Here is a 14004-nt window from a genome sequence, read left to right on the forward strand (position 1 = left end):
ATATAGCCCTTGATTTTAAATGCTTAAAATTATTATGTAAAAAAAAACAAACAAACAAACCATTTTTTTCTCTTTGCATCAGTAGGTTTTTTTCATCATTGTTTTAAAGCCACAAAGAAGAAGAAGAAGAAGAAAAAAAAAATCAGACTTCCAATATCATCTCACAAAAATTCAAAAATCTCAGATGAAATAATTAGAAGGTAAAAGTCGGAGTCTTACCTTGAGAAAAGCGGCTCAGCGTGTGAGAGGCGTGTGCGAGAGTGAGGAGAGAGCACTTCTGTGCTCAGTGGGAAGGATGTCTCTTTTATACTCCCTGCGCTGTGTGTGTGTGCGTGTGTGTGTCCGTGTGTGAGCGAGAGACAAATAGTGTGTGCGTTATCTCATTGTACATCCTGTGTATTCCTTAGTGTGTTTGTTAGGCTAATGTGAGTGTATTAGTTACAACCTCAACAACTTGACAGTGTGCTTCAGTTTCACTGTTTGCTCAACACCAGGGACTGCCTGCTTGGCATGTTGTGTGTATATCAGAACATCAAAGAAAGATGACTTGCTTAATTTAAAAAAAAATTTGCTCGACCTCTCTGACATGTTACTTTTATTCCCAGTCACGTAATTGACATGTTAACAGTTAACCTAATTATTTTTCAAATGCCCCTGCAGGTTTTTCTTTTTTTTTTTTTTTTATTGTGCCAGTTTACTTTTCCACTCTTTTGTTGCCTCTGTTCCAACATTTGGGAGATGTGTTGCTGCCATCAAATTCAAAATGAGCTAATATTTCCTATGAAATGGTAAAATGTCTCAGCTTCAGCATCTGATACGTTCTATCGGGAATAAAATCAGCTTTTCTGAGATCTGCAAATCTTTGCATTCTGTTTTTCACACAGCGTCCCAACTTTTTTGGAATTGGGGTTGTAGACTGTAATCCACACTTCAGCTGATGCCATGAGGAGGATTCACGTGTGTGTGTGTGTGTGTGTGTCAGTGATGGAGAGGGTGGCTGGGCGGTTAGGCATGAGTGGGTTTGAGTACCCACACATGTATCAGATGTCAGCAGATGTTCACACTTAAAAAAGTGAGACATCTCCTCCAAACCCCACCACTACAACACCGTCAGCATCCCCACCTCTCTCCCACCCTCCTCCTTTTCTAACCGCTAAGGATGCACCAAGCTCATCGATCACACAGGTGTAGCAAATCCATCAGCCTGGGCCAGAAGACATTGATAAGCTTTTGTGAGCTTATGGTTTTTATTCATGAGGCCGGCAGCTGTTTGTTGCAGGGCAGGATCAGCAGCTGTACTGCAGCCGTTTTTACCGTCTGATTTTGTGGACTTGTGTAGCTGAGGCTGTTAAACAAAGTTAATATCCACAGGGGAGTCACACAGGAGGTACAAAGACATGCTTTTACTGCTGTTGTCTCACCAGGAGAGATGAATGACACCTCTGAACTGTGAAGCTGCTCTTGTGGGCCAGTCATTACAAATTCATTCTGTGGAGCCTGAACAGGCTCACCAAACTATACTTTTAATTCCAGTGGAGATACCAACTCTTCCAGACTGTGTTAGTGTGCAAAACAGAACATTTCCTTTGGACGGGCTGAGAAAATATGTCCTTATATCAAGATTGAGGTTGTCACATATTTTCAGGATGATATACCAAGTTGTGAGCATGTTTGTTACCATATAGAATATGTATTTGATCATACTGGCAACATGTAAATATACTGTTTTCTCCACTGTAAATAATATCAATATGGTTTGTCTGGATTTGGGATGGATACATTGAATAACATGTCTCTGTAATTTATGCATAGTAACATATAGATTTGTAGGGAGTGGAAAAACTTTGTTTAGGTTTCATTGAAATTTCCTGGAAAATTCATACATATATATATATGTATATATATATACATATATATATATATATTATGTAAGACACAAGTTAACAGATGTTTATTCTCTGAGGACTTGAATGAAGTTTCAACTCAGTCCTAACCCTAAAACTAACTTCCATCAAGTAAAGAGCTCTGAAGTTTAATGGTCACTATGCAGTAAGTGCAATGTCTACCAGTAGCTCCTATGACTCAGATTTTTAACAGAAAGTTAAAACATTTTCAGAATGGACATATTGATACAAACAGCGTTGTTGCTTCATCTTCACGGTGAGGGAGCTGCATGCTGTTAGCCTCCAATTCAATCCCCACACCTACTTTCCTTTTTGCCGCACTCTCAGAGCATCATACTGCTCTTTGCTTTGGCATTAAAACCTTCCGCTCGTTGGAAGTCCTACAGAAGCACAGCAACATAAATTGTGTTCGGCAACTGTTGCCCTGATTCCCCTTATAATAGCACCAACTCCTCTCTGGTATAAGGAAGTGGGATAAACCATTTTTCCGAAACACCTGAGAGGTTGCTCAGACCTGGCTGGAGCCTTTGTACACATCTCTTGTAATGGCATCAAAAGTCATAAGATTGTCACATTGTGTGGCTGTTTTATGTACTACTAGATTTACACAATGTCCTGATACAAAAACATCTCTAAAACTGTATTACACCACTTATGGCTGCCAGTTGTTTGGGCAACAGGTCCTGAAGCTGTCCTTTAGTGTGACTGTGTCCGTCGCATTCCCTCAGTGGACATTTCTTTCTCTCGCATTCAGTCAGTCTGTCGTGCTTAGTGAAGATGCTGTAACCTCTTCTCCAGGCGCCATCAGAAGGCATGAGTGTAGGAGGTGAGGCTGAGTTTCAAATTGGAATTAATTAACCATGTAATGTGGACGCTGTGCGTGTGTGTTTCTACACATGATGTATACTTCCACTGAGACAGGTGGTTTCTTCTTTGCGTGCGTTTAACCACATAGATTCAGTGCCGCCTGGAGGCAGCGTGTTATACACGATTACTTTCTCACCTTCCAGCGTAGGCAAGCAAGATGTCGTCCGTCGTGAGCGTCTATCTAATAGCAGCTAAAACACAGCTGGAAAACAGCTTGAGTTCAACTACTGGTTAAAGAATGGACTTGGCATCAGTAGAGGCAGCTTTGTAAAGACAAACAACAGTGAGGGGCCACTAGCTGAGGTGAATTGCTACAGCTTTGGAATACAGATAGTAAACATGCTAAATAATGCATAGAGCTATTAATGCACCTGTCTCAGTGGCATACACTTGGACCAAGCTCTGAGGACCTTTTGCTTGTGAGCCAGATCCTGGCGTGCACATCTTAGGTACCTGATGGTTTTACTTGTTACATCTGTTGAACTCAGTCCAACTTAACACAACTTTATTCAGTGTCATGGGTGTAACAGCAAGATAGAAACAAACAAATACAGTGTCAAAACTCTATAAAGAGTTGTAATCCAAAAATCCTTTAAAAGAGGTGTTTCATTGATAGTGTCTGTACTGTAACCAACGGCCAAAGGAAGCCCTCGTTTCAGATTTGTTTACTCGCTGTTGTGGCACGAAATAAACAAATGAAACCGACTTGATTCGCGAGTTAGAATATGATCAGATGGGAAACTGAAGGGATCAAAATAGGTTTATGGCATGGTTATGGTGAAATAAACCCGAGAGACCGGCGATAAAAGCAAAGCAAACAAAGCAAAGTTGGCAGACTCTGGAAATGTGAGGTTACTCTCACTATCTTTAGAATAGATGATGATTCATGATTTGAGCATTGCACATATTTTTGCAGTGGTGAGTCGGTTTATGGTAAGCCAGGCCATAATAGTGCCTCCACTCTTCAGTCTGTGCAAATTCATGTTCATGTTCTCACTCGTGGCTAATTGGACTTCCTCCCTTCTGCATTGAGTTTGAAATGTTGGATCTCTTTTAATCATAAAGTCATGTCTGGTTTATTGCTCATAGAAAATGGCACATCTCCACATCAGCTGTTTGAAAAATATCTTGATATTTTTTCATTCAGCCTAAACTTCAATCAGTCAACGTTATTTGCAGTAAAATGAACAAAAAAAAAAAAGCACCTATAAACAGTCAAAAAGATAAGCAGCACCTTCAAAGCCACGATTCAACACTCTGGGAGATGCATTTGCTCTCTTTATGGAAGGCAGATGGATAGATTGATAGTTACTCTGTGTCCCGATTCAAGGACCACATTCTTCAGGAGACACAGTCTACACAGGTGCTGCCCTTTGTTATAAAATATTTATGTTTAAAAAGTGGAAGTCTCTAGCAGGTATTCTTTTACCTTCAGCACAAAATTAATCTTGGATAGGCCACGAAGCATCCGCCCGCTTGGAGGCATGCCCCAGAAAAGGAGGCCACTGTGATGTAATCGCTCTTCAAAGACAACCTCTGACTGATCTGAGCGCCTACTGTGAGTCCCGTGGGTGCGGTATTCTTGTGTGTGAGTGCGTGGTGATGGGATGGTGGCGAAGGTGTGCCTGTTTGTGACCACTTAAGCAGCCACACACACACCAAAGTCAGTCACCTGCATGCATACATTTTACTGTTTGAACTTTCTGATAATCTGATAACATTTTGTAAAAAATCAATTTACTGAGCTGAGGCCGAGCTCACAATCAGACATTTATTTATTTTTTTTTTTCATTAGATGCAAAGCTTTGCCTTGCAGCCAGTTAGCGCAGCATATGACTTGGATATCAACGAATCACAAAAAAATAACTTGAAGCTTGATGATTTTAATTAGATCGTATTTGATTAGAATTAAATGGAAATTCATTTGCAAGCTTTAGACACACTTGGTTTTGGTGTTGAGACAGAACCAGGTAGCAGGGTAGACTCTGTGCTAAGCTAAACTAAGCTAACTATCCGCTGGATGAAACTTGTCTTATCTTGCATCTAACTGCAGTACAGTACAGTTACTGTTACAGTCACTACAGTACAGCAGTAACAAGAGTGTTATTTATATTCTCATCTAACACGAGTAGACAATTTTTTAAATGCCAAGCTTTTAAATTTAAGTGAATTTAATATGAAAATAATAAATGAAAAGAGCATCACTGCCCAACACTGCATGCACAGATGAATTCTGTATTAAGGGCAGCTGCTGCACTTGACATGCACACATAGTTGTTCCTATCAGGGCCAGCCGCTGATTGTAATCCTCTCCAAATGAAGCATTTAAGCTGCCTCCTCATCTCAAGTGCTAAACTGATTCAACACAGCAACACCACAGCAATCCCACACTCCTGTCTGCATGTGCTCACTCTTACACTGGCTGTTGATGAGTACCGGTATGTGGATGGAGCTGGTGCTGTGTTAAGGTGGTGCAACAGCAACACTTGAGTCCCAACGAATTCAGTTTGAAGTGTGATGAGGAAAAGACAGCTGGATCCTGAGATGCATTCGGAGGGGGAAGGAGCGCCCGGTCATATTTACATACACACACACAAGCCAGGTAAGAATAATGCATCAAGAAATATCCCTTACTTGTGTGATGCGTGGCTCAGAATAACACAAACTGATTATTTATTTTGTTTATGCAGATTTTTCTTCTTCTTTTGTTGCTGTTGTCACGATTCCCCTCATTCTTGAATTGCCAGGCTTGTAAACAAGTCTGCTTTTCATTTCCACATATCAAAATCAATTTTAAAATGCAAAAATGTCTTTCGAAACTTTGAATGGCATAAATGTTATTCAAATATGCATTTATTCCGCCTCTCAACTGGATATGCAGGATTTATTTCCACTCATGAAACGTTTCCATTTTCGTTTCTGGACTTCAGGCGATTTCTCCACATTGTGTGAATGAATCTCTCAGGGGATCAAGCACCAGTGTGGACAGGACAGATAGACCTATCACACCTTGTGCCTCTCATCTGAGGCGCAGGGTGATGAGACCAAACTCGCCTTCTCGCAGCAATGGGCCCCATTATGATGGAGCCAGTAACACGTATTATCTTGTGCAAATTGCTCAAATCTTCTTGTTCTCTGGGTTTTTGCTGTGCTACTACTCCCAATCTCTTGTGGCAGACAGGCAAAGTGGAGGTTTTAAATGCTGTAATGTAGCAGCTATTTCATTTACATTTCATTCCTGTCTCAATCAAGCATGGATTTGCTGAAAGAAATTAAATTGACCCCTGAAACAACACAAAGGTCCTTTATAATGTTCTCTGAGGACGAAGGATGTGATGCACAAGATGGAGGAGAAGACAGAGAGAAATGAGACTTGAGTGGTGTGAATGAAGGAAATGAGGAGATAATGAGGGCACGCTGAGATAAGAGAGAAGAGGATGACGGAGGGTGGGGGGGTGAGGTTGACTGTGCAGTCGCTCCTTGTTATCGCCTGGTAATTAAACAGCAAGTCAGAAACTTAAGCTCTGCTGGCTGCCTGCATGATCAATAGTATTGAATCTCATTAATGAAAACATTGTTTCACCTGCTTTTGGATGTTCACACTACAGCTTGAGCTCCAGAGTTTTCTTGCTCTCCAAATAAACACATAGTTTAATCTTTTCACATTTTCACACGTCGATTATTTTAGCTCGGAAAAGTGGCCTTCCACATTTTGCTCAAACAGCAGCACTAACACTAACGGTGTAATTTGACTTCAAGTTGTCTAATAACTAAATGTTCCTTGAAATGTTAGTACCTTTTTTTGATCCAATTTACAACATGTTGTATAAATGCACATTTTTTTTCCCAAAATCAAAGTAAAATAAAAAAAATGTGCAACCTCTGACTGGACAATGTTTTATCCTTTTACATATTACGTTAACGTGGGATATGGTTTTAATCGTGGCGTTTTTACCTTCGGTCTTTTGTCAGTTTAAGCATGTAGAGGTTATCCTCCTTCTTGAACCTTAGAGATGAGCTCATTGACTGCCTCTGCCCCAATATGATAACACTTTAAAGTCAATTTCATTTATCTTTGCTTCATTCTGGCAAATCAGTATGAGAAAGAACAGCTTTTAAATGGGAATATTCCAAAAGCCAACTAACCCTAGGTGGAGTGTTTCTAAAAAATAAACACTTGGCTGGGAGCATCCTTGGAGGTGGGAATAGGAAGAGCTAAAGAGATCAAACACCGGCCTAGATTAGACAGAAGACATGTTCCAATGTGGGCTTCCCATTAAGTGTTCTGCCACAGGGGTGGATAAGGCTGGACCCCCTCATCACGCCTAATTATATGATTAGACATATTAAACTTCATATTTTAGTCAATATCATCTCAGTTTAGCTAAATTTGACATCTTAGCTAGTTTATGTACATATATATATATCCCTGCAGTCTCTCGTCCTGCCCTCCCTCTACCACCACCCATCAACACCCAGCTCCCAACCACAGCACCCACCTCACCAACCCCCCCCCCCCCCCCCCCCCCCCCCCCCCCCGGCTCACAGAGATTTCGAATCAGCGAGGGAGAAGTGAACGGGCAGACAGAAGACCAGGAAAGCTCCAGGCCCAGATGGAGTGTCTCCCTCCTGCCTGCTTCACTGAACTTAAACAGATCTGAGCTCAGTGAGGTGCCGTCCCGTTTCAAATTCTCCAACATCATCCCGTTCCCCAAAAACCCCACCATCACTGGTGCAGTCAGAACAACCTGGAGCTAATGTAATGTAATTCCTGCGACTCTTGAGGAAACACAGACTGCCCCATGAGCTGCCACCAGACTGCAGCGCACTGTGAGGACTGCCCTGCCCTCTCTCCCCTCTCACTCCATAAACTCCACTGCACCCATCTGGTGGGCGCCTCAGCGCCCTTTAGAACAGGATTAATGGGCACTGGAGCAGCTTCTTCCCCTACAGCAGCCACCTACAAGTCACACATGTCCCTGGGAGCGGCGCTACAATTGCCTTCCTTGTAGGGTGACAAGGGGGAAAGCATGGCTGACAGTCTTTGTGACTAAAGCTGCAATCATCATTATTCCTGATGTCTATTTCAATGCTGTTTACATCTTTTTCTCCAGCTAACTCGATCAAAACAATTTTACGCATCTAGTTGTTGTAATTTTTTTGCTCTGCTTCTCCATTTGTGTCACTTGTTTGAATGTCAAAACAAATCAGCTCCTTGAATCTATTCACTCAGCTCTTAAGCAGAGCTTAAGCAGCAACAAAACAATTTTTATTTTGTATAACTTATAAGAGATGGTCGTGACCTTTTAAGAGGTGGGTCAACGTTTATTAGCCTTTTCAGTATCTTGATCATATTCCTATAATGTGACAGGAAGGATTTTATGGTCTCGTGGTGGTCAACATACTCACAGAGGACAGGACCAACTTAGACAGAGTTGTTCAAGCTACGATAAAACGGCACCACATTCTGTGTCTACAGTCCGTTAGATGTATATTTCAAGCAAAACTCGCCCTGCCGATAAGATGAAGGAGGAGAGCCGCGAGTCAGAGAGGTAAGTATGTATCATATGTTGTAATGTGCAACGTGTTTGTATCGATTTGCATTCACATCTCCACCTCAACACATTAGGATGTTTCTATCGCGGGAGCACAGGCACAGTGACGTGCTCTCTCAGATCTTGGCATGCATTAACAATATTAGCAACAAGCTAGAGCCAAGAGATAGTAAAAGACATTTCTGATGAGAGTTCAAGATGTTTTTTGTTTGTTCGTGTTATTATTAGGTGTGTGCTTGAGACAACATTCAGTTCACATACTGTCAAACAAGGATAAATAGAATCATCATTATTAATAGAAACATAACAAAACTTTACTCTGTTCTCTCACTCGCTGCGACTTTGACACTAACATGTTTCGTAACTCTCATGACTTTTTTCATAACAATTGGCGGAAGGCTTTATTTTTCTTCAGTGTAATTTTGTTCATGACAGAGGTGAGGGGCAGCAGGACAGATTTTATATTTATTTCTGCAGCGAGCAGCGAGGTTTTTGCCCCCAGCTACGTTCTTGCAAACTGCTCCTGCGTTTCGTGGTTTCGTGAACCATATTCTCTTCATGACTTGTTGTGTAACAGCAGAACTTTCTTGTCTGGGAACACAGCTCTGATGAAGGCAGTGTTGTCTTCTGCTGCCTACTAAACAAATCTCAGCAGTATAATGTTTGTCTTACTTTTTAATAAAAATGTATCGACTGTAGCCCTTTTGGTCCATAATTTATCATTACGTATACGTTCCCTTTGCACTCCATTTTCAGTAATCATCTTTTTCGTTGAAAAACAGTTCTCAGCGAAAGCAGCTGATCAATACCTTTTTGACAAGCTACCCAGCCATGGAGAGCTGGACTTATGGTTGCTGTTTCAAATGTATCCATGTCTCAACTATGATATCAGAGAGAGGAGAAGAGGCTATTCCCATAATGTCACCACAAGAAATTATCTAGATGTCCTAGTAAAGCCTGATCCGGCGTGCGAGTGTCTTATGTTGCGATTTTGCTTTTGCCCGTTATATACATTTCTGTGTGTTTCTGCGTGTGTAGATATGTGTGCAGAGTGTGAATATTTCCCCACCAATTAGGTTGATGAGGGTTCATTGAATCATGGCACATTTCTAAACACGGAGCAATTAAAAAGCTCTTGGTGATGAGAGGCGAAATGTGGGAATAAGACAACAGGGAGAAAAACTTACTTACAACTAGTTGACGATGTAAGGTGAGGCCTCATTCTGTGATAGATTCACGGAATGAGGGCAAAATATGAACAATGAAGTTCATGTGTGCTTCTGCGATCCGCAAGTCACAGCTTTGAGAGCAGCAATCAGCAAGACAGGGAGGCCTAATGGTGTAAACTGTCCCTCCTTTCTGCACAAACTCACAAAGGATCATTCAAAGAATGAAAGGCTGGTAATTGTTGCTCCGTGACAATGCTGTCTGCAGGAAAACCATTTATGTACCTCCTCTGGCTCTGCCTGGTCTCCATGCTGAATTATAAATGACCCTGTGGTGTGTCACTCCTGACAGAGCGAGTGGATATAGGTTACTCCCACTGAGCAAACACAGTCATCACACTGGGAAGAGATCTAGCATCTCCAGCGTTTAGAAACCTGCTCTACTGCCATAGCTGTGGAAGAGAATCTGTTTTTTATGTAATATTGGAATCTAATGGAAACACTTTCACCTGGCTCACCTTTGCTGTGTCAGAGCATCACAACTTGATGACTAAAATTTAAAAAAGACACGCTCTGACCCTAAATTAGAGGTGTGAAGCACAGGAACAGAAGGAATTAAGTAACGGTCAAAGGCTAGTCATTTTCAAACTGTCCTTGTCTTGTGGCTGGTGACTGTTGATTTTCTTGCAGAAACAAAAACACTACAGTTCATATGTTGTTCATTTTGCATTATCAAGCTCAAAAAACGTTGTGAAACTCGCAGCTGATGTTTGCTGAAGGCAAATGGGGGCAGGGGCTGCGTGCTGAGGGTTTTAGCTTCTTGTCAAAATGAATAAAGCGCTGATTTCAACATTCACACCAATGAAAAGTCGTTGCTCTCCTTCCTTGCAGGGAACATGTTCTTTTCATGTGTGTAAATCGTTTCTTAGCGTGCACAGCTAATTAATTAAATGACGAAAGGGCAACATTTGATTCATCTGTTATTCAGAGTGAAATGTTGGGTCATGGAGGACACTGTTGACGGGAAGGGAAAAGAAATGTAATAAATGAAACAGCAAAAAAATAAATCATAAGCTTGGCATTATGGGAGCATTTTCATGTCTTTTCATCAGAATAATCCACGTCATGGTGGTTAGTTACACGTCCATTAGACAAAACAAACCATGGAATGGATGCTTAGGAGGTCATGAGCGGTATGTATCTGTGATTCAGGAAGGAACTGGCCAATAAAAGATTAACAACAATCATTATCTTTCATCAACAATTATCCAGATATAGAACTACCTCTCAGAATCTCTATTGATCTCTGCAGCTGTAAATATCGAACTCAATCTTAACATAGCGACCAAATATTGATCGCTGTGAAATTATCTTCTCATTTATTGAAGGAAATGGCGAGTAATAAGTAGTCAATTGTGATGCTACTTTTTGCTTATGTAACAAGTTACAGAAAGAACCTCTATGATTTTGTGTGCAGGAATACCAGCGGGAGTGTTTCCGCCAGTAACACTCTCTAATACAAGGCAAAGACTGCAGCTTTTTTTTTTTTTTTTTTTTTTTTTTTTTTTAGAGAGCTGAAAGTGAAGAGACAGATGGAACAAAAGGAAGAAAAACAATGATTTTGGATTAATCAACTAGAATCTGTGGCTATTATTCTTATAACTATGAACAAGGCAACAGTATGTACTGCGAGCACTCTGGGTGAGTTCAGTCAGGAAGTTAGTTGTGTCTCCAGAAAGTGTGGGTGATAATTTTGTTTTTTGTCGTCCAAATACTGCATGTTTGGCCAGCCTGGAGGTGTGTTTGAAACCTTTGTGACTCCTCCACACTCAATTAAAGCTGTTTGTCTTGAACCTCACTGCCAAAGCAATAGGTCTGACCCGGCAGAAAGCTTCCTGGTCCATTTCACTGTTGTCCTAAAAAAAATGTCTTTTTGTAACTGAGCAGTGAGGACGATAAAGGGAGCAGAAGAAAGCGTCTAAATCATCTCCGGTTTGGACCAAAGAAAACCAGCCGTAGGTGTGACCACAGCAGATCTCAGCCTGTGTCTGCTCTGTTGGTCTGTATCACAGTGTGTGTCTGCCAGCTCTGCTCAATTTGTCTGAGCAACAGATAGTCAATGTGTAAAAGATTGTGTGTGTCACACACATTAAAGGGAGAAATCAGTGTCATATAAACCCCTCGTACGCTAATACTTTTCTCTCCGCTCTTACTCCCTTGGCTTGTCATCCAGTTCTAAACACTTGTTGAATGCAGAAGACAGCGGGGGACTTAATGATTTTCAAAGACACACACACAAGATGCATAATTCATTAGGCGTCAGTGGGGTTTGGCAGCCATCGGCTCTATGAGGGTTCCGAGCTGTAATTGCAAATTTGGCAATTGCCAGAGGAAGGGAGTCCAAGCAGACTGCACAGGAAGACATGCACTGTCCACAGAGAGTAGGACAGAGTGTGTGTGTGTCCGTGGAACAGATCACAGGTGTCAGCAGTACCCTTCACGGCTGCTGAAGAAGTCAACATGATTGGAAATTATCCAGAGTATCTATAACACCAATTTGGTCTTCAAATCTAAAAGTTTTGCTGGGTTAGGGTTAGAAAGAAAACAGTTTTTTTGGACCCAGATGATACTCAGGGCTTCTGTCTGAGGTCTTTCTGGCTCAATTTCAGGCTTGGAAAAAAGAAAAAAAGTGTTTGCTTCTGATAATCTGATACTTTTTGACTCTTACTGGTGAGAGACTCTTTTTGGCCCGAGGGCCAGTTTCACAGCAAGACACCTTGTTGGCGGTTAGTTGGCCCTGAGATCAGATACGACGGCAGGTCTGGCTGAGACAGAATGACTCAAGCTACGTCCACACTAAGTGTCACTTTTAAAACAAAAACCATCTCTGTCAAAATAGGAATTTTAGCTCTTGATCAGAAATAATCTCCATTCACATTAACAAATACAAAACATGAGCTTTGCAGGTCTGGTTAGCATGCTAACTTCAACAGAAGAACGTGTGAGAGAGACTAGAATTAGAATAGTTCTCGTAGTCAAGTAATGACGTTTGATACTTTTAATGATAATACTTTGTAGCAAAGGCAGAACTCACATTTAAACATCTGTTATCTGACAGGACTTCTCAGGAAAAATGAGAAAACATTTTATTACCTCAACAGAAGACCTCACTGTTACTTTGTTTGCTTGTCTGCAGAAAAAAAGACAAAAAAAAAAAAAAAACAGAATAAAAATACCGAAAAAATAAACTTAAAATTTTTGGGATGGATGAATCGTGGGCGAGGGAGAAATTCATGACATTTGAACATGGATCTGGATAAAGGGGCAGATCAGGGTAAGACCTTTTGTTAATGTTAAAAAATAATCCATTCTAGCTGAGTCCATTTTAGTTTCTGCTTCTGAGGGTATAAATAGAAGAAGTGGGTGGTAAGTGTGAGTTCTGATATCCGTTTTGGCTGAACAGGGCGCCAACTCCAGAATCAGCATTGACAAGAAATCTAGTGAAACACTACTGCAAAGAGATACTAGTGAAAAAAAAAAAGGATCCCGTAAGCGTTCAAATTCTCTTCTTTCTGCTTTTTCAGATTCAGTGATGAGCCACACAGAGCAGATGGGCCCGTCTGGCTCAGCGACCGGACTGTGGTCCTCTATTGTGCTTCTGTTGCTGCTTTCAAGACTTACATAGCTGAGAGAAAATGAAAGAAGCTTTTCTCCAAAACGAACATTGCTACACTTTTGCCGCCTTGTTGTGACGAGCTTACCGTTGGACACGATTCTCCCCCAGTGTCACTCAGCAAGAGCATCAGGAGTTCAGCGCAGTCCGTGGAAAAACTTTATACTCCAATAAATGTCCTGTGAAATTTCCTGTAATAATGTGATTTGGTAGTTATTATATGAAATGGCTTCACTTTAGCAAAGAGAGGCAGTGGGAGCGTTCAGTCCTCCAGCAAACTAAAAAAGAAATGATCATTTCAATAAAAAGTGTTGTGAGAACTCGTTACATAGCAGGTCACAAATCACACACATGTAAAAACCGATTGACTGCACAGACTCTTAATCTTTTTCTTTTTTTTCGGTCATGACAGAATAAGTGCAACGTTTCAATCACACAGCTCAGATAGCGTAGGTCTGACAACGAGACACTAAACGACGATAATCAGAGCCGACATGCAGGAATTAGTCGCAGCCACGCTGAAGTCCAGACAGTCATTTTTGTGGGCACACATGCAGCCTGTCTCTCGCACACGGATACACGTTGCTGACAGGTGCAGACAGCTCTCAGCTTATTGTGCGCAGCCTCAGGTCCTGCTCAAATGCAGCATGCATGGTATGCTTGCTTGTGTTGCGGCAGAAAGTGGGGAATCAAAGGAGATCAAATGTCGAGACAGACGGCGAGACACTGGAGTCTAATGGGGGGTCTCCTTTATTCACAGCACACATATCTCAAAATATTACAGAGCTTGGAGGTGTCTTTTATACATCCCGTTCATCCTGTTTGCCAGATTCTCCAGC

This window comes from Echeneis naucrates, chromosome 11 (genome assembly GCF_900963305.1).
Source record: "Echeneis naucrates chromosome 11, fEcheNa1.1, whole genome shotgun sequence".
NCBI classification, from domain to species: domain Eukaryota; kingdom Metazoa; phylum Chordata; class Actinopteri; order Carangiformes; family Echeneidae; genus Echeneis; species Echeneis naucrates.